Here is an 18555-nt window from a genome sequence, read left to right as displayed (position 1 = left end):
CCGTGTTAGCATTACTTCAATCCAGTCCGTGCTGCGATTTTTTCTTTCAGAAGGCGCCGCGCGTAAACTGCAACAGCTGACCAGTTTTCCTCTTTTTCGATCATATAAGTCACCAAGCTGGAGGGGGAGAGCCTGGCGCCTATGATCTCTTCGGTGCTGCTTCTGTAGTCTTTCCACCGAGGACACTCGAAGAATGTGTGTTCGGTGTTGTCAATTTTGTCCGGGCAATATTTGCATGTTTGTTTGTCCTGTAGTTTCATCCTGAAGAGATAGTCATTGAATTGGCCCCGGCCTGTCAAGAGCTGAGTCAGAAAAAAATCCGTGTCCCCATGTTGTCGAGAGAGCCAGACGTTTATGCCCGGGATCAGGCGCGCCGTCCATCTGCCCGTTTCCCCTGACGTCCATCGGTCTTGCCACTCCTGTTGCGTTTCCTTTTTTATTCTCGTCTTTGCTTCCGTGGAGTTGTCACCATTCCTTTTTGCATTGCAGAGTTTCACTCTCTCAAATGCTAACAAGTCAATCGGTGTGGCTCCTGCTATTATCAGTACCGCTGCCTCTGAAACCGTGCGATAGGCACAAGTAACTCTCAGCGCTCCTCGTCGTTGCACCGCCGCTATTTTGCGCCGATAAGTCCTCTGTCTAAGTATGTCCGCCCATATCTTCGCTCCGTATAGCAGTATTGAGTGGACTACTTCCAAGAGCACCCTCCTTTTTTTGGTTCGTGGTCCTATAGTGTTGGTCATGATTCTCGACAGGTTGGAAACTACCTTGTTGGCTTTTGTGCAGGTGTTTTCAAGGTGTTCTCGGAAGGACAGCTCGTCGATAACGACACCTAAATAACGCAGTGCCCTCGTGGATGTCAGTGTTGTCCCGCCCATGTCTACGATGAACGGTTTTGGGAACCACTTTTGTCGGGTCAGAAGGACGATCTCAGATTTTTGCTTGGCGAGTTGCAGGTGATGTTCCTCCAACCAATTTTCGACGACATCGATGGTTTCCCGAACTAGTAGTTCTGCCTCCTCTGCACTGTCAACGACTATCGTAGCCGCGACGTCGTCTGCAAAGCCCGTGAGTTTCACCTGTTTCGGTAACGGGATTTCCAGAAGCTCATCATAGTCTGCGTTCCAAAGGTCGGGCCCCATAATTGAACCTTGCGGCACGCCAGCCGTTATGTTATGTTCTTGTGGGCCTTCCGGTGTGTGTGTGTGTGTGTGTGTGTGTGTGTGTGTGTGTGTGTGTGTTTAAACCTCTTATAACTTCAAAACGACTTAACCGATTTGATCGTAGTAGGTGTCATTCGAAAGGCCTATGCCGAACTTAGATTTTCTGTGAGTTGGAACCGATTTGGACCCGTAGTTTTCTAAAAATTACAAAAAAAGTGAAAAAAAAATTTTTTTTTTATTTTTTTCAACTATCTCCGAATTGGCTGAACCGATCGACCTCAAAAACTAATCAGCTCTTATCCTTGAAAATCCGTATCGATCGTCACCTAGAGCATCAGAATCAGTTGATGCGTTCGTGAGATATCGTCGAAACACATGCATACAGACGTACGGACATAATCGTAAAAATAGTCAGGGAAGCTTCCTAGGGCTTCCAAACGTCGAGATCTGTTAAAATCTCGATTTTTGCAAAACGGGGTAGAACCAATAACTTCCCGATTTTCTGAAAATCTTTGATTTTCTTAGCGGGAAGTTAAAAATATAGAAAAACAGTAGACCCTGCTGGCCATGTCTGCTACTTCCCGCTATTAAAACTCGTTCAAAATTTATGAGAGGATTACACACACACACATACACACACCCGCGCGCACACGCGTATTATCATACATACGAAGAGGTATTCTCGTAAGAATAGTCAGAACTCCCTCTTAGAACCCAAAACGTGGAGATTTGATGAAAACTTGATTTTCAAAAACTTGGGTGAAATCAATAACTCGCCGATTTCTTGAGAATTATTGATTTTCATGGCGGGAAGTTTATAACTTGATGAATGTATTAAAACTGGTAATCAATGGGATTTTAATCCTGATAGATCTGACGATAATCCGATAGAAAAAAATTAGATTATCTAACGGAATAGTTCAAGCTTGATGGTAATTGCACCCGTTTTGTGAATTTAAGACTAATCAACATCTAAATTTTTTATTTTCCTGCTTTGAAATTCAAAGTGTGTGTGCAAACAAAATTTTGTCGTATGATATCTGTAGAAGAAATTAACTAATTGAAATCATCGACACGGCATTTGAAGATGTTGATTGATACTTTGATCTGCCTAGATTTTTAACTTAAAAAGTCAAGCCGTTTGAAAAATATTAAAAAAATTAAAAACCAAAAAAAAATTTTTTCTAAACAACTTTTATCCCAATTCAATTCCAGAAATCACGTTTGGTCCATCGGGTATGACAGAGGTACCAGCAGGTCTTACATTTGATACTGTAAATGAAGACAATTTACAATATTCTAATTCTTCAACACTTTTGGCACTTGACATTGTCAACAAAAAAAATGTATAACCTTCTAACTCTTCAAAGCTTCTTGCGATTGATACTGCTCATGCAAAAAATTTACAAGTTCTTAGCTCTCCCAAGCCAACAAACCAGAAACCTAGTAAATCACCAAATGGCCAAGATTCCTTGGTATCAAAATCAAAAAATTAAGAAAAGGGTTGACCTTAAAGGTCATCCTTGCAACTTCCCGCTAATTCCATACTTAAGCGCTCAAAATTGCACTCATTACGTTTTTTAGGTCTTCGAGCCGTAAATTATAATTTTCATGTCCCTTTGAGCTCTCCGAGCTTAAAAGTCTGATAGAAGTTTAATAAAACACCATTTTTTTAATTATCAAATCGCAATAACTTTTAAATGAATAAACTGATTTTCGGGCGATTGGCGGAAATTGACGCAGTTTTTTAAGCGTCATAACGAATTTTTAAGTTTAAATTGATCAAACTAAGAATTTCGAAGTAATTCCGAAACAACACGTTTTCAGGTTTTCTTTCAACAATGGTAACTCACGAACGAATTAACCGATTCCGACTAGGCTGGCGGTGATTGACGTTGTATTTTTATGTTAAAAACTGACTAGTTTTTGGAATCGATCGGTAAAACTATTTAAAGGTTATTCCAAAAAAACATTTGAAAAATTTTTTTTTGTAGTTATAAGATTTCTCAAAATCTACCTGTTTAAATTGGTCCAAATTATATCTTAACTCTAAGTTCACCCAAGCCCCTTCGAATGGTACTAATCGCGATAAAATCGGTTAAGCCGTTCAAAAGTTGTGGGAGGTTTACATCCGGTCACACACACCCACTCACCCCCCCACACACACACATTTACACACATCAAAATACTGGATAAATTTGATTTTTTTTAAATGATTGTGAAATTTCGTCAAAGGGTGTCGAAAAGAAAGCCCATGTCATACTTAATGCTCTCAATATTCATATTTAGAAATCACGAATAAAAATTTGTTATTTTTGATTTAAATAACATGAGAAAAATATTTTTAAACTTTGGAATTTTATGTCTTACCATACAAACAACTTAACGGCTAGCGCGATAAAAATTTTTGTAGGAAATTAAATGCTTTACATAGATAATCTTTTATGATTATTCAATCAATTCATTTTTTTTTTAGAAGATATTCAAGATTTAGGTTGGACACATTTTAACTTGGCAGTTTTTAGTAGATTTCGTATAAATTAAACAAAGGCAGTGGTCCTCATGACGGAACTTTAAAAAAAATTTTATATTTTCTCGCTTAGGTCGTTAAACTTATTTAGAAAATACATTTGGTTCAAAAGATTATATATGTATGTATTTATAAATATATATGGGGTATTATGTGACTTGTGAGGACGACAGCATTTCCAATTCGTAATGGGTCTTTTCGAAACTCAACATATTTGATATTTCGACGATTACAAAGTTCAAAGATGAACTTAATTAGTCAGGTGGTTTAGAAATTATAGCGTTCCAAAATTTTCAAAATCGTAATAATTCATTTTTTGATCATTTCTTTCGCGGATAAATTCTTAATTTAATGACTCATTGAATTTTTGTAAAGTACATTTTAAATCCCATTAAACGAGCTTTAATTTTTATGGCATTTTATTCTCCTAGACTGAAAATAACCTATTCGTCTGAAGATATTTAATGAAACTTTACTATTGCATTCTTTTCAACTTAGGGAAAAGGGATTCTATTAGTATGATTTAAGTATTTGTATTGTCAGTATTGTGATTTCATTAAAGTAGAAAATCTACTTCCATTTCGGCTACCGAATACCACTTTTTTTGTCTTCGGCGAAATTATTACGATTTTTATAAAAATTCTTTATATATTTTTAAGAATATTTAATTTTGACAATATAATTATTAAAAATTGAAAATAAATGTTAACAATAAAAAATTATCGTGGTAACGTGTTTATGAAATTGTAGTTTTAACGCTCGAGATTAATAACTTTAAAGCTACAGTCAATGGTTTATTTTTTACGATTTGCATACTTATAAAGTTGAATAACATACATTTGTCAAATATTGGCAAAATAAGTTGTGATTCGACTAATTGTAAAATTAATTTTTTTTTTTCATCACTTCGCTACATAGTTTTGACAAATGGAAACGTATTTGAAGACTTATAAAGCTTTGTATAATCTTTACAGAATACTAATCAGTTACGTCCATGACAAGTTTTAAATTCAATGTTTTTTTTTTTACTGTTGGAGCTCGCTAAGAATTCGTAATACCGTAAAACCACTTACTACGAAGTAATTCTTACCAAGACCTTTTTAATTTTGCCTTCAGGCTATTAGTATTGAGAATATTTTTTACAAGGAATGAAATTTTAAGGAAAAAAATTTATTAGATTCTATTTAAACATGAAGTTGCAAAATAAAATTGATTAAAAATTATTTATCCAGATCATTCGACTTTATTTCATTTTACAGCGTTCAAGTATAATTACTGCAATTTGGAAAACAAAAACTGGTCTCGGGATAACATTCTCTGAATATATGAATCTGTTGATTTATTTATTCTTTTTTGTTTCTAATTTTTCAACAAATTTCTTTCTTATCGTGGCTTTGACAATGTTTCATACATTTAACTATTAAAACAAATAAAATCAAAAAGATTCTCTGATCAATTTCGTAACTTTTAAATTGAATAGCGCTTTGATCAATAGATTATAAAGTTAATGACAAGCTTACCTGTCTCTATACTTTACAGGTTGTACATACACTAACACTTTTTCCACAATATTAAGATTTATGTTGTACTTTAAATAAAATATATTAATTTTAGTAAACTATTAATTGAAGTTATTATTAACTGCTTAGTGTTTATATTTTTCAAATAATTTTAAATTCAACACTATTGATCACAATTTAAATAACACCACTATAATTTTCTCAAATGTTGTTTTAATGTTTACGTTGTTAGGATCCCTAAATACATAAATACTTAATCAATTAAAATCGAATTTTTATGCACTTTTTCCAACAATTTTTATATAAAAACGGCAATCTGTAAATTATTTTGTTTGTGATTAGATTTATTAAATTGAACCAGGAGCATAAGCTTCCATCTTAGCTTCAATTTCCTCTCCTACTTATATGGCCTTCTGCCCTTTTTTTTACCTTTTGAAGGGTTCTCTTATTCTCGCTTATGAGTCTCGTCACAATTTACCAACCCTCAACTCGACCTACCTTCGCTGTGTCTCTTTGAAAAAGAAATGCTGGCACTCCTTTGTATCGATCACTTTTTTAATGTTTATTTTTTTACTTGTAAATATTTAATAAACGAAGTCCTTATAATTAAAATTTTTTTTAATCAAATTAAATTCATAGTAATATGAACAGTCATATGCGGAAAGCAATATGCATAATAATTGTTTCTTCTTAATAACGAAAAACAGAAGATACCCGGGTAGTAAAGTAGAACGATACTGGATAGACTCATTTGCTCACTGCTTTTTACTCCAATGCTGATCCTGCGTACTAAACAGTAAATGCTTACGGTCACCATAGTTGGCGCCGTCGCTACCGGTATTATACTGCAATCTAATATTCTATATTTTATTTTACTCATATTCATAAATGTATTCAAAATGTCAATGACCGTAATGTCAAAATATTAGTTGGTAATATGTAAATATAACAATACCTATGTGATTTTAGTGATACCTTAAAAATTTCAACCTAAACTCACATAGATAATATTTTTAAATGTGATTTCGAAATTAAATAAATAATACATTACATATTGTCACCTTTAGTAGAAAACGACCCGACTACGTTTTAATAATTTTCACATGAGATTTAGAATTTTGTAAGATGGTGATTTTTTCAAGTTTAAAAATGAATAAAATATAATTTATTTTTATGCATGTTCAAAAGAAAAGAATTTTTATTGATTTACACTCTAATAAAAAAACAACTTGACTTAAAAAAAAATTTTCTCTTCAAAAATACTACAAAAAAAAATTTTTTTCAATGTGATTTTTTTGGAATCACTTTTGAACGGCTCTACCGATCGATCCCGAAAACTAATCAGCACTTAAAAACTAAAAAACACCTCGATCGCCGCAAGTCCGGTCAAAATCGGTTGATTCGTTCGTGAGTTATCGTCGACGAAAAAAAACCGAAAAAAGTATTTTTTTGGAATTTCTCCAAAATTCCTAATCCGATCAAATTAAACAAAGATTCTTTTTAAGGCTTGAAAACTGCGTCGAATGCCGCCAACCGCGTAAAAATCAGTTCATTCATTCAAAAGTTATTTCGGTTTGAAAATTTGAAATATAATGTTTTATCAAATGTATTTCAGATATTTAATGGTAAATTTTTTGTAATTCCAAATTTTTATCAAAAATTGCGTCAAATTATAAAAAATATCATTAAATATCTTCGAAATGATTGATTTTAGCGACTTGGTTCTTAGAACTTTTTGTTGTATTGAGTTGACTTTTCTACATGTTTGTCGTTTACAATTTCTCTGTAGCTCTTATAAATGCGAAAAAACGCGAATTTTATGGAAAAAATCCAGTTTAGAGGCCTGTACTACCACGTCGGTTCGATTCACGGCTAGGCCGCAATGGAAACTTTTGTAGAGCATTCAATTCTGAAAAAAAAAAACCCGACCATGGTCGAAGCGATGCTAGAAAATGCCACTGAGCTACTACAATTTAAAAATAGAAAATCAGAGTTTCTGGGTTTTTTTGATAGGAATTCTTTACACGCCTTGGTCGGAGACTTAATATTAATATTAGGAGCCAAAACTTACAGGGAATTTTTTTTTTTTGGGTACTTGCAACAAAATTTCACGATGAGATCGAAAAAAAAAAAATAGTTGAAAAAAAAAGCATCCTAATATATATATTAGGGTGGAGCAAAAAAGTGACTATTTTTTTTTTGTTTAGTTATAGTAAAAATATTATTTGAGATGACGAAAAAAAAATTACGTTAAAATTTAAGCTCATAATATTAATATTAAAAGGTGCCAGATAGCAATTTTTTATTTCCCATTTAATTAACATAGTAAGAAAATTTTTTGGTGTTTAAAATCTTATTACTTATCATCTAATCCACGGATCGCAAAAAATCATAATTCATCTTGTACGGAATTGGACGATCTACAAAAAAGGTATCCTATGATTTTTCGCTTATTCTACTTAGCTCAAAATTATTTAATCTTAATGTTTAACTTTAAATAGTTTATTGATAGTTTTACATTATTTCTAATTTTTACTTCAAAAATATGGTTCGAAAATGAGAAAAATATTTTACTTCATGAAGTAAACGTCACATTTCCTGAAAACATGTTTTTTTTTTGTAATTATTCGTTGCATACAATTAACATTCATTAACGCTTTAATTGGGGGAGGATGAAATGCGACGACCCCTTTAAGTCGGTTATTTCTTTTTGTGCTCTCGATGCAGTTTTTTAAGAACTATAAACAATATGTTAACATAAATTGATCAGATGAGAAATTTTAGAGTTTTTTGTTAAAAAAATCAATTTTTTCGATTTCTTTCGTTCACGACATCTCACGAACGAATGAACCGATTTTGACGCGGTTGGCGGTGGTCAACGTTGTTTTTTAAGGTTGAGAGCTAATTAGGTTTTAAAATCGATCGTTAAAGCCGTTTAAAAGTTATTCCAAAAAAACCACTTTTAAAAAAATTTTTTTTTGCAGTTTCTTTAGATTTCTCAGAATCTACTTGTCCGAATCGGATAAAATTTTCAGGAAATCTAAGTTCGGTGGCACTTAATCGAATGCCACCAACCGTGTTTCGATCGGTCGAGCCGTTCAAAAGTTATAAGAGGGTGTCTCTCTCTCTCTCTCTCTCTCTCTCTCTCTCTCTCTCTCTCTCTCTGAAAAACTCATCGACTTTTACTCAAAACTAAGGAGAAGGCTAAAACTGCTAAATTCAAGTTTGTTTGGGCGAGAAGTGGGCAAATTTTTGCAAAGAAAGATGAGAACTCTGAAAGACTTATTATAAATTGTGAATCTGATCTTATGAAATTTGATTAACGCTCAGATGATTCAACAAATAATTCTCCTAATAACTTAGCTCCAACATTAAATATACTCAATTTAAACATAAATAGTGTTATTGGTCACTTAGCTCAGTTTTTAACTTTAGTTAGTGATACAAAATCTGACATTATTGTACTTGTTGAGAACTGGCTCAAACCTTCACTTGATAACAGCATTTTTACACTTGATGATTATTTTATTATCCGAAGGGATCGAGTCCTAAAACATGCTGATTCTGGTCGGTACATTCAGGGAGGTGGTGTTGCATGTCTAGTACATAAATCCTTAAAAACCAAAGTACTTCACATCTCAACTTCTGACTACTTGAATCATCCGGAGTTTCTTATTGTTGACGTAACTTTAAATACAGGATCGCATCTTTTACTATCTTGTATCTATCGAAGACCTAAAGGATTATTTCTCAACGAATTCTTTGAAATATTTTCAAGACTCTCTGCAAGTTTTAATAATATCATTATAGCTGATGATTTAAATTGCAACCTGGTAGAAGATAGTTATACTGCGAATCACTTGAAGGATTTCATTGTAGAGTCATCACTGTATTGTGTACCTTATGGTGCTACTTTTCATAAAAATAACTGCGATTCCTGGCTAGATGTCATTTTGTTAGACAGTGACTATAAATTGGATTCATTCACAAAGTCTGTCTCCATTTATCGATGGCCATGATTATTTGTTCTGTAAATACAAATTAGATAAGTCACGATCGCCACCGAAGTTAATTACCTACAGAAATTTTAAAAATTGTGATCATCATGCTTTGTCAGATTTACTTATGAATGCTTTGATAATCGACCGCTCTGATTTTGTTAATTCAGATCCAAACGAGCTACTGAATGTATTCAAAGATAGGGTTTTATCTTCTTTTGATCTCTATGCACCACTACTCACAAAAAGGGTTACTCGTCCTAATAACCCTTGGTTTACCAAAGAGTTAAAAACTAAGTGCAAACAGCGTGACGAGATTTATAAAAAAGCTAGGAGAAAGAAGGATCCAAACTTGCTTACTCTATTCAAATTAAAAAGGAAAGAGTTAAAAATTCAGTTGAATCATGCTCGTGAAGAATATCTGAAAACTGCTCTTTCAAACCTGCCATATGGTTCAAATGTATGGAGCAAACTTAAACACTTTGGATTAATTAAGTCAAATTCCTCATCACCACTTAATTTCTTCAGTGCATGTGAATTAAATTATTACTATGCAAGTATAGTCAGAAAATATCCGTCGTGTGACTCAAATTTTATTGATACCTTGCGAAATACATATACTAAGAAGGTAAATTGCTCATTTCATTGGTCTAAGGTTGATATAGTGGATGTTACCAAAGCACTACATCTTACCTTGACTAAGTCAAAAGGGAAAAGTCCTGATGGTATTGATCTGAGCTGGTTGAGAGATCATATTCCCCAAATTTCGCTCTTTCTCACAGACTTATTTAATAGATCTCTCGACTCTGGTATCTTCCCTGATAGCTGGAAGATTATCTACATTATTCCGCTTAATAAGACTTCACCACCCAGATCACCGTCAGATACTCGTCCAGTTGCAAATTTGTCTCATCTAGCTAAGGTATTCAAAAGAATCGTCGCAAATCAGATAACAACATATTTGGAAGAAAATGAGTTGCTTGATCCATTTCAGTCTGGTTTCAGGAAACATTACAGTACGCAGACGGCACTATTAAGACTAACTGATAATATCAGGGAGGCCATGGATAAGAGTAAATTAACAATATTGGTATTATTTGATCTGAGCAAAGCTTTTGATTATATTGATCCCAAAGACATTCTGATTGCGCTGTTAGAGCTTGGATTTTCAATAGAAACGATCATTTGGTTTTTTTCTTATTTATCGGAACGCTCACAGTCAATCTTGAATGAGCTTGGGGTTCCAATTCAACTCTTAAAAACGTCATCTGGTGTTCCTCAAGGCTCCGTGTTGGGACCGATCTTATTTTTGGTAGTTATGAATACTGTAGCTAGACGACTAATATACTGCAAACATGGAGAGTTCGCTGATGATATCTATATACTCCTGCAATTCTTGTTATTCCAGTTGAATGAAGCTGTTTTGAAAGTCAATACTGATGCGCAAGCAGTTGCAAATTGGGCAAGAGAGCATGGTTTGGAAATTAACTTATCTAAAACAAAAGCTATGATCCTGGGTTCAAACAGCAAGTTGAAACAACTTGAGAGCTTGGACTTACCACCAGTAGTGATAGATGGTGTCGTCATTCCTTACGTCAATTCTACTAAGTGCTTGGGAATTCACTTAAGTAGAAATTTATCTTGGAATCATCACGTTACTCAAATTGCTAGTAAAGTGAATTCGGCTCTGCATTGTCTCAAAGTTAGGAAAAATATCTTCTCAACTCCCATAAGAAAATTGTTAGTATCAGCTACCATCTTGCCACTTGTTGATTATTGTTCTACAGTGTTGGTCGATTCAACTTGTGAAAACGATCGAAAACTTCAACGTGCAATAAACTGTGCAATAAGATTCATCTTTAATCTAAATAAAGATGAGCATATAACGCCTCATCGACAAAATCTGGGATGGTTAACTGTAAAATATCGTCGTTTATATTTTATGAGTTGTTATTTTTATAAACTACTTCAAGTTGGTAAACCAAGGTACTTAAGAGAACTGTTCACTGAAGAGACAGACGTGCGGCGTTCAAGTCGACTAGCTGCTAAGAAACATTCCGGCTTTAAATTACCAAATTTTGCCACCACCTTTATGGAGCATTCCTTTGTGGTAACTCTTATCCGCTTATGGGAGGATCTACCTGAAGATATTGTAAACTCGAGTAGTAGTGAAGTGTTCAAAAATAAAGTGTTTGATTATTTGCTAAATTTAGACAATTAAATTAGAAGTCAAAAACTGACAATCAAAAACTTTAATAGGTCTTTAAAAATTGAGTAGTTTAAAGCTTTAAAATAGAGTTATTGTTGAATCTATTACATTATTTTTATTTTTATCTATTACATTATTTTTATTTTTATATATTTCTAATTAGATTGATTAAGTTTTTGTACTTACATATACATACTATACTATATTTTATGTAAATATTTTGTATTTAATATTGCCATTTGGCCTGTGCCTTGGCATGAATAAATCATCAATCACACACACACACACACACACACACACACACACACACACACACACACACACACACACACACACACACACACACACACACACACACACACACACACACACACACACACACACACACACACACACACACACACACACACACACACACACACACACACCAATCTCTGCCGCCTCCAGATCGCAGGAAATGTGCCAGTTGTTCGGGAGTATGTCTAGGTATTCCAGAGCTACAATCCTGATCACCGACGTCAGGATGCCATCAGGGCCAGGCGCTTTTCCCGTCTTGAGAGACTTTGCCGCATCTTGCAGCTCCTTAGTTGTAAAAGGTGTTGGTTTGCCATCTTTTCTATAATGTCTTTTCTCCCGCGGCGGGTATTGAGGAAACAGCTCCGCTGCAATGCTGTCAATTAAGGCAGGAGACTTCGGCACTTCTGGTGAAGCTTTTCCAAGTCGTTTGGTGACAATTTGATAGGCTTTACCCCAGATGTTATTGTCGAGAACGTTACAAATGGCCTGCTTATACTCGTTTGAATATAAGTTCTTGCTTCGGGAGGGTTTCACGGCTCTCGATGCGCGGCGAAGTAGCTGATAGCGTATTTTGCCAAGTTCTGCGATGTCTGTTGACTCTAAATCAAGCTTCCTGGCATTCCATTTCTGTGATCGATGATCACGACGCGAAACCGTAACAGGTGCTAATCGAATGCTGAATGTTACATGTTGGTGATTACTGCCACTGTATTCCTCTGAAACTGTCCAATTCTCGATCATGTTTACGATCCTTGAAGTCGCCAATGTGATATCGAGGATAGATTCCTAGTATCCTGGTCTTCTAAAAGTCGTATTGTTTCCAGTGTTCAGCACTATGAGGTCGAGTCTTGCTGCAAAGTCTGCTATTTCGTTTCTTGTGGTGTCAGAGAAGTCAATACCCCATTCAGCTGATTTAGCGTTGAAATCACCAGCTACGATGACTTCGCCGGCGAGCTTCCCGATGGTATCTTCTATGTTTGCGAACTTCTGACGAAACACACTAATCCCTTTCGTTGGGTAAGAGGTAGACAGTCATCAGGTAAGTTGTAAGAGTCTCGATCCAAACGAAGCATGCTCCGCTTTCGTTGTTGTTGACAATAATCTTCTTCGAGTTTACTATCCAGACAGCGGCCGTGCCGGAATTATCAGCAAACCATGTTTTACCTTCGATGTTGAGATATTGCTTGCAAATAAAACAGACGTCGATTTTATCTTCAAAAACGCGCTGGCGCAGCAGGTTTTGCGTCACAACCTACCTATTTAGGTTGCCTTGTAGTATGCGCGTCATTTTCGCCCTCTCATGACTTCGGCAAGTGCTGTACGGAATGCCTTGCAAACTCCGGTGCCAGAAACATATTGGCCGGCGTAAACCATCTTGGACATCTTTGTCCGGGATACAAAGGAAGCAACTTGGCTTTTACCTGCAGTTTACGGCAAAATGAAATAAAAGAGAAAATTTCTTTTCGACTAATTAAAATTAATGCATTTATTTTGGGTGACAAATTCACAGAATAATTTATTATTAAGAATTCGTGAAATAGAAATAATTATCAAATCAGCATTAAGAATCCGCAAAATACATGGCGATTAATAGACATCGTTAATTCACATCTGGGATAGCATTACGGGAAAATCCCTCGACACTAGATTAGATAATCTGAGTTCGATCCCCGGCCTGGGTGAAGTGATTTTACTCTGAGTTTTTTTTTTCCAAATATTATCGTATACGCAAACATTTTACGAGCTTAATATCGATTGTTGTGGTTGAATGCACCTATTTTCTTTCATCGGATTCCTATAATAAGACGGTGAATCGACCGCAATGAGCTAGTTGCAAACTAGTTTTGTGCTAGTTCTATGCAGGTGAATTGATGGTCAAATGTCGGTCAAATTGCCGTAAGTTCATCCGCAGAACAAGGTATTTCTCAGATCTACAGTCAGTAAATCAATAGTCAAAATTTTTCACTATGAAACCTGATATAGACGGTCAAATCACTTCATATAGACTAATGTTTGACCGTGAATTGACCGTATCATAACCGTGGCGGTAAAACCGCTAGGGTATGTATGTATGCATGTATGTATGTAATACTGTTTTATTAAACTCCTAACAGATTTTTGCGCTTGAAGAGCTCTATAGCTTAGAACAGCTAACTCTATGAGCTCGGATAGCTCGAATTAACATATAAATCAAATTTTTGAGCCCGAAGAGTACGTCAACCGTTTTCCAGATTTTTTTTTCTATAAGAGTAAATCTAAGATAGAAAAATTTTTATTTTTGGATAACAACAATTGTGAAAACTTATAATTTTAAAATTAAAAAAAAAAAAATGAAAAACGTCAATTCTTGGATTAAAAAAAAATGTTGAAAAAATATCATTAAAAAAAAGGTTTTTTACTTGTTCATTTTTATCCATAGAATGCAAAACAAATCACCGAAAATTGTCATACTAAGTAGATAATTTTATTGACGATTTTATATCAGAGCAAAATTTAAGTTAACATTTAAATTGCGACAACTAGTTTCCTTTTAACAACGCGAAGCTAAATATTTACTTACGATTTTTATATATATTTTAAAATTTTTTGCAATGCAAATATGTGAACCAAATTTTCTGAGAAATAAAACCCATTTTTTGAGATTGTTATTATTATAATTATTATTATTTATTTATTTATTAATTTCTAAATGTCAACTTTTCATGAAAATTTTTATTCTATTGATTTGAATTTTTGCACCTAAAAACTACAAGATGGCAAGAGAAATAATAATAATCAATAAGATGACAAATATAGTAATAATATTTATAATAATTTATTCATATCCAACTCTTTGAGCTCGGTGAGCTCAAAATAACACATAAATTATATTTTCGCGTTCGGAGAACTCAAAAACTTCATAAGTGCAATTTTAAGCTCTTAGGTACTGAATTAGCGGGAAGTTGCAGGGGTGGCCTTTAGGATCACCCTTTTCCCTAATTTTTTTTTAATTAAGGTAGTACGAGCACCAAGACAACTTTGGATAAAAGGATTGATTTTTTTTAAATATGAAGTTTAAATATGTCTAAATAAATTCCAAAAATTTTTCAGGAAATTGCCCAATTACTTGAACAAATAATAATCAGCTTTGAAGTCGAGCAATTTAACATTGGTGTTGTGGGGTAACCTCCAAACATTGATACATTTCTGTATTTTTCTCGTAAAACTGTCGGTGAATATTTTTAAAAAACTCATGGATGAAAGTAAATATATTAGTGATAATTGAATTTTAGAAAAAATTACACTTCTCCGACTAATTAAAGTGTATTAATTAAAAGAAAAATAACTTTCACCATTAGCAAATGTAAATGTATATCTATATATTGGGAAAAATCATATGGTTACTGCTCTCCCCTTACCGCGCTAGAGTCGATTCCTACCATCACCCCGCCCAGCGCCTCGTACTCCCTTAATATTCACTAAATTTAATAACTTAAATAATAATACGTATATTTATTGTCAGCAAATAAAAACATGAATCAGATTATTGATTCAAGAGCAAATAAAATGAATTTAATATCATAGAAATATTATTATCTAACCGAATCATAAAATACCTAATATTTATAAAAATCAAAATAGTAGACTTACCGACATGCAGCTCATTATGATTATTATGCTGATACGTCAAATCTCAGATGTACGAAATGATAAGGTATTTTAAAACAAGTTTACAATTATATCCACCAAATCCGTATCCAATAATTGCACTTTTTATATCTTAAATTGTCTTTTAAACTTTTCTAAACGAGCTAAGCCGTTAGCAACGTTTCTTTTTTTATTGTTCATTATACTTATTATAAAGATATCGGGAAAAAAAATAATAACCATAAAATTGGTTCACTCTTTCGCACTTATTTCGACGCTATACAATGACAGGCAAAACAAATTATTTACCAAACACTTGCAAAAAAAAAATAATGATTCACATGTATAATTGTTTTTCAAGTCGAACATTCAAACTATTTCATAATACTAGTTTTATTGATGAATAAGAGGAAAAAAAACAAGCCAAATAATCTTGCAAACAAATGGCAAAATACTGAATGAAAATATTTACAATCAACAATGATCATGGTAAAAACAATAAGAAATACTGCGAAATTCGTATAAAAATATCATACCAGATAGAAGTTTACTTATATGAATTATTAATTTTTAAATAATAAAAACAACATTATTAGTATCTACTTACTGTTTAAATTGCGAGATAAATACAAACGCTTATAAATGAAAAAACATGAATAGTCGAATATTGAACAGATGAAAACTAAACAACCTTAAATATTTTCCTGCGGTTCTATCCTACTAACCTAAATTAGTATTGTCGACCGATCGTCCGAAAAAACGTCGTATTCAAAATATTTTCGACACAGCAACTCGTTGTACAAACATTATAGTGGCTGCCATATTGACATTTTGCTTAGTAATGTGCGAGACTTAATATAGAGTGAGCTGCTAAAGAAACACTCATACGCGCCAAATTCATATTGTCACTATTACTTTTAAACATTATTAATTTAATATTTAATATTTATTCTTTATCAAAATACACATTTCTGTCACTTACAGTGAATGTGTAAATTGGATGTACTTATGAATAGGATGTTCTTGCATCAATATTATATCTTATATATTATATCATACTAAATTATTTTATTTTATCAAGCATTCTCTTTAAATTCAATTTAAAGCATTCAATGGATCTATTACGGTAGTTTGAATCAATTAATGCATTGACTTATCGTTTTTAGGACTAGGTAATACTTCATGTATTTTCAGAAACATTATTTTATTAATTGTGTCTTTAATACTGATCAGTAGGGTGGGTCAAAAAATCAATTATTTTTAACTTCTCGCTCAGAAAATTGAAAATTTTAAAAGTGAGGAAGTTATTGGTTTTACCCCGTTTTTCGAAAATCAAGTTTTCAACGGATGTTGACGATTTGAAGTCCTTAGAAGCTTCCCTGAATGTTTCCGCGATAAGGATTTCATACAAAAATTTGTATTGCGCATTCTATAATAGTAATTTATTGTCCAGTTATCAAATTCATAAACAAAAATGAAATTTTTCTTAAACCCTGTTTAAAAAAGAGAATTAAAAAAGATTGAAAAACCATAAATTTTAATCTGTTAACGTTAAATTCACTTCAAGACTTGTACAGTAAAACTTATATACAATGTGTTGAAATTTCATAGTAACTTAACGTTAATCTACAGCCGCAATTCCAATCTAAGTTTTAACCAACTTTTAATCTGTAAAAAAATTATTGTTAAGTTGGAGTAATTTTTTAATAAAAAATTACGGTAATTTTAACTGTAAAATTGATAGAAAAAGCAATGTTGCTTCAAGTTGTATTTAATTATTTGGACCTCCAAGTTGATTAGAAAACCATTATTAATAGTATATTACACCCCTAGGGAAGTAAAGTAAGAAATGTCTCAGAGCAGATGCAATTGTTGGCAAAGCCTCGGCCAACAAACATGCGATCTGAGGCTATCTTATTGACTTCCCGAGGAGTGTATGCTATTTTTTTTCTCGACGAAGCTTATTAAAAAAAAAATCTAAAATAATCTCACGTGTTAAATGCCCATAAAAGATAGAATTAAAAAGGATTTAAAGGATTAGAAAGTATTCAAAATGATTAAAAATCAAATCGTTTTGAATTCTTTTTTTTAATGAGAGAGGCAGAAAGTGGCAACTTCGTTTAGCACAGCGGGCCGAAAGATGACGCTTTCTGCTCGTCGAGCAAAAATAGTATATTACACCCCTAGGGAAGTGAAGTAAGAAATGTCTCAGATCACATGCAATTCATCTCGGCCAATATATATATATATATAGTGTAACAGGGAAAACTGAACTTCCCATGGTCGTTATCGACCACTTTATTGACGCCACGATAAATGAGGGTTTTCCCTTACCGTTCGATTTTTGACAAGTAGTTCAGACTTGTCACCGGGCGTGCAAATCGAAAGTCCCCACTGCTGTCCCCAAAAACGAAGCGGGGTTGACAATAAGAAAGTTCGAGAACTCGGAGTTGAGGGTTATAAAAGAGCCGACAAAAGAAACATCGAGGCTTTTTTGAGCCAGCCCTTGGAACAAGTAACACCTTTTGAGCCAGGCTTTTGAGTCAGTGGACGCTTTGAGACATTGAGGCTTTTGGCAAAACAGTGAGTCAGTGTAGTGCTGTGTAGTAAATTCTGTCATCAAGATTTAGGACCATCAAGAAGGAAGTCAATGTACGATCCGGAATTGGGAACCCTTTACTTGGAGTCAGATAGTTCATTGAAGACGAGAGAGAGACCAACCAGCCGCTGATTTCGCCAGTTTCCACCAGGACATCACTCAACGTTTGGAGAGTTGTAAAAGTTAAGTCAGGTATTATTATTACAATTATTTCAGGCCAAGCTTGAATTTGAAAATTGAGAGGCCGAATTAACTGTAATAAAATTTTGTCAATTAATGATCGCTATTGTCTCAGATGTCACTTTTAATTTAGTAGATTCTTTTATAAGTAAATTATTCATAAACATCAATTAATTAGTTTGTTACAAGCCTTTTAGTTATGGGAAATTATTTAGTTAAAATTATTTGATTAAGTTGAAATAGTAGAAGCATTTGTGTAATTTAGATAGTCAAGGTCACTTTGGAATATATGTAAGTTGAATATTTAATGAGGCTTGTTAAATTTGTAGAATTTGAAATTTGAAATGTTGTAAAATTAATTCTAGGCCGTTGGGCTGAATTTAATTAATTTAGTAAATCTAGTAAATTAGTTTATTGAAAATAGTTAATAAA

At 33.4% G+C, this 18555-nt stretch overlaps 2 protein-coding genes across 9 annotated transcripts in view; both read right to left on the bottom strand.

Annotated features, from left to right (window-relative positions):
- Nca (neurocalcin homolog) overlaps positions 1-16199 on the bottom strand; it is a 118700-nt gene extending 102501 nt beyond the window's left edge. The window contains exon 1 of one of the 2 annotated variants that reach the window (XM_074243964.1): positions 16070-16199. The gene's annotated coding sequence lies outside the window, so the exon portion shown is untranslated. Of the gene's footprint in view, positions 1-15951 lie in introns of both variants that reach the window. The other variant, XM_074243962.1, reaches the window with a different exon arrangement.
- The window catches only part of LOC141528102 (neuronal calcium sensor 2), a 70671-nt gene extending 54472 nt beyond the window's left edge, over positions 1-16199 (bottom strand). The window contains exons 1-2 of one of the 7 annotated variants that reach the window (XM_074243969.1): positions 16070-16174; positions 15348-15621 (exon numbers count right to left, since the gene is read on the bottom strand). The gene's annotated coding sequence lies outside the window, so the exon portion shown is untranslated. The other 6 variants (XM_074243966.1, XM_074243968.1, XM_074243972.1 and 3 more) reach the window with 6 other exon arrangements.
- Positions 16200-18555: the final 2356 nt, after the last annotated feature.

Source organism: Cotesia typhae, unplaced genomic scaffold, assembly GCF_013202065.1.
Source record: "Cotesia typhae breed Kobodo isofemale line unplaced genomic scaffold, CoteBio_Ctyphae contig_42, whole genome shotgun sequence".
Lineage (NCBI taxonomy): Eukaryota > Metazoa > Arthropoda > Insecta > Hymenoptera > Braconidae > Cotesia > Cotesia typhae.
This window is presented reverse-complemented; position numbering and strand designations above follow the sequence as displayed.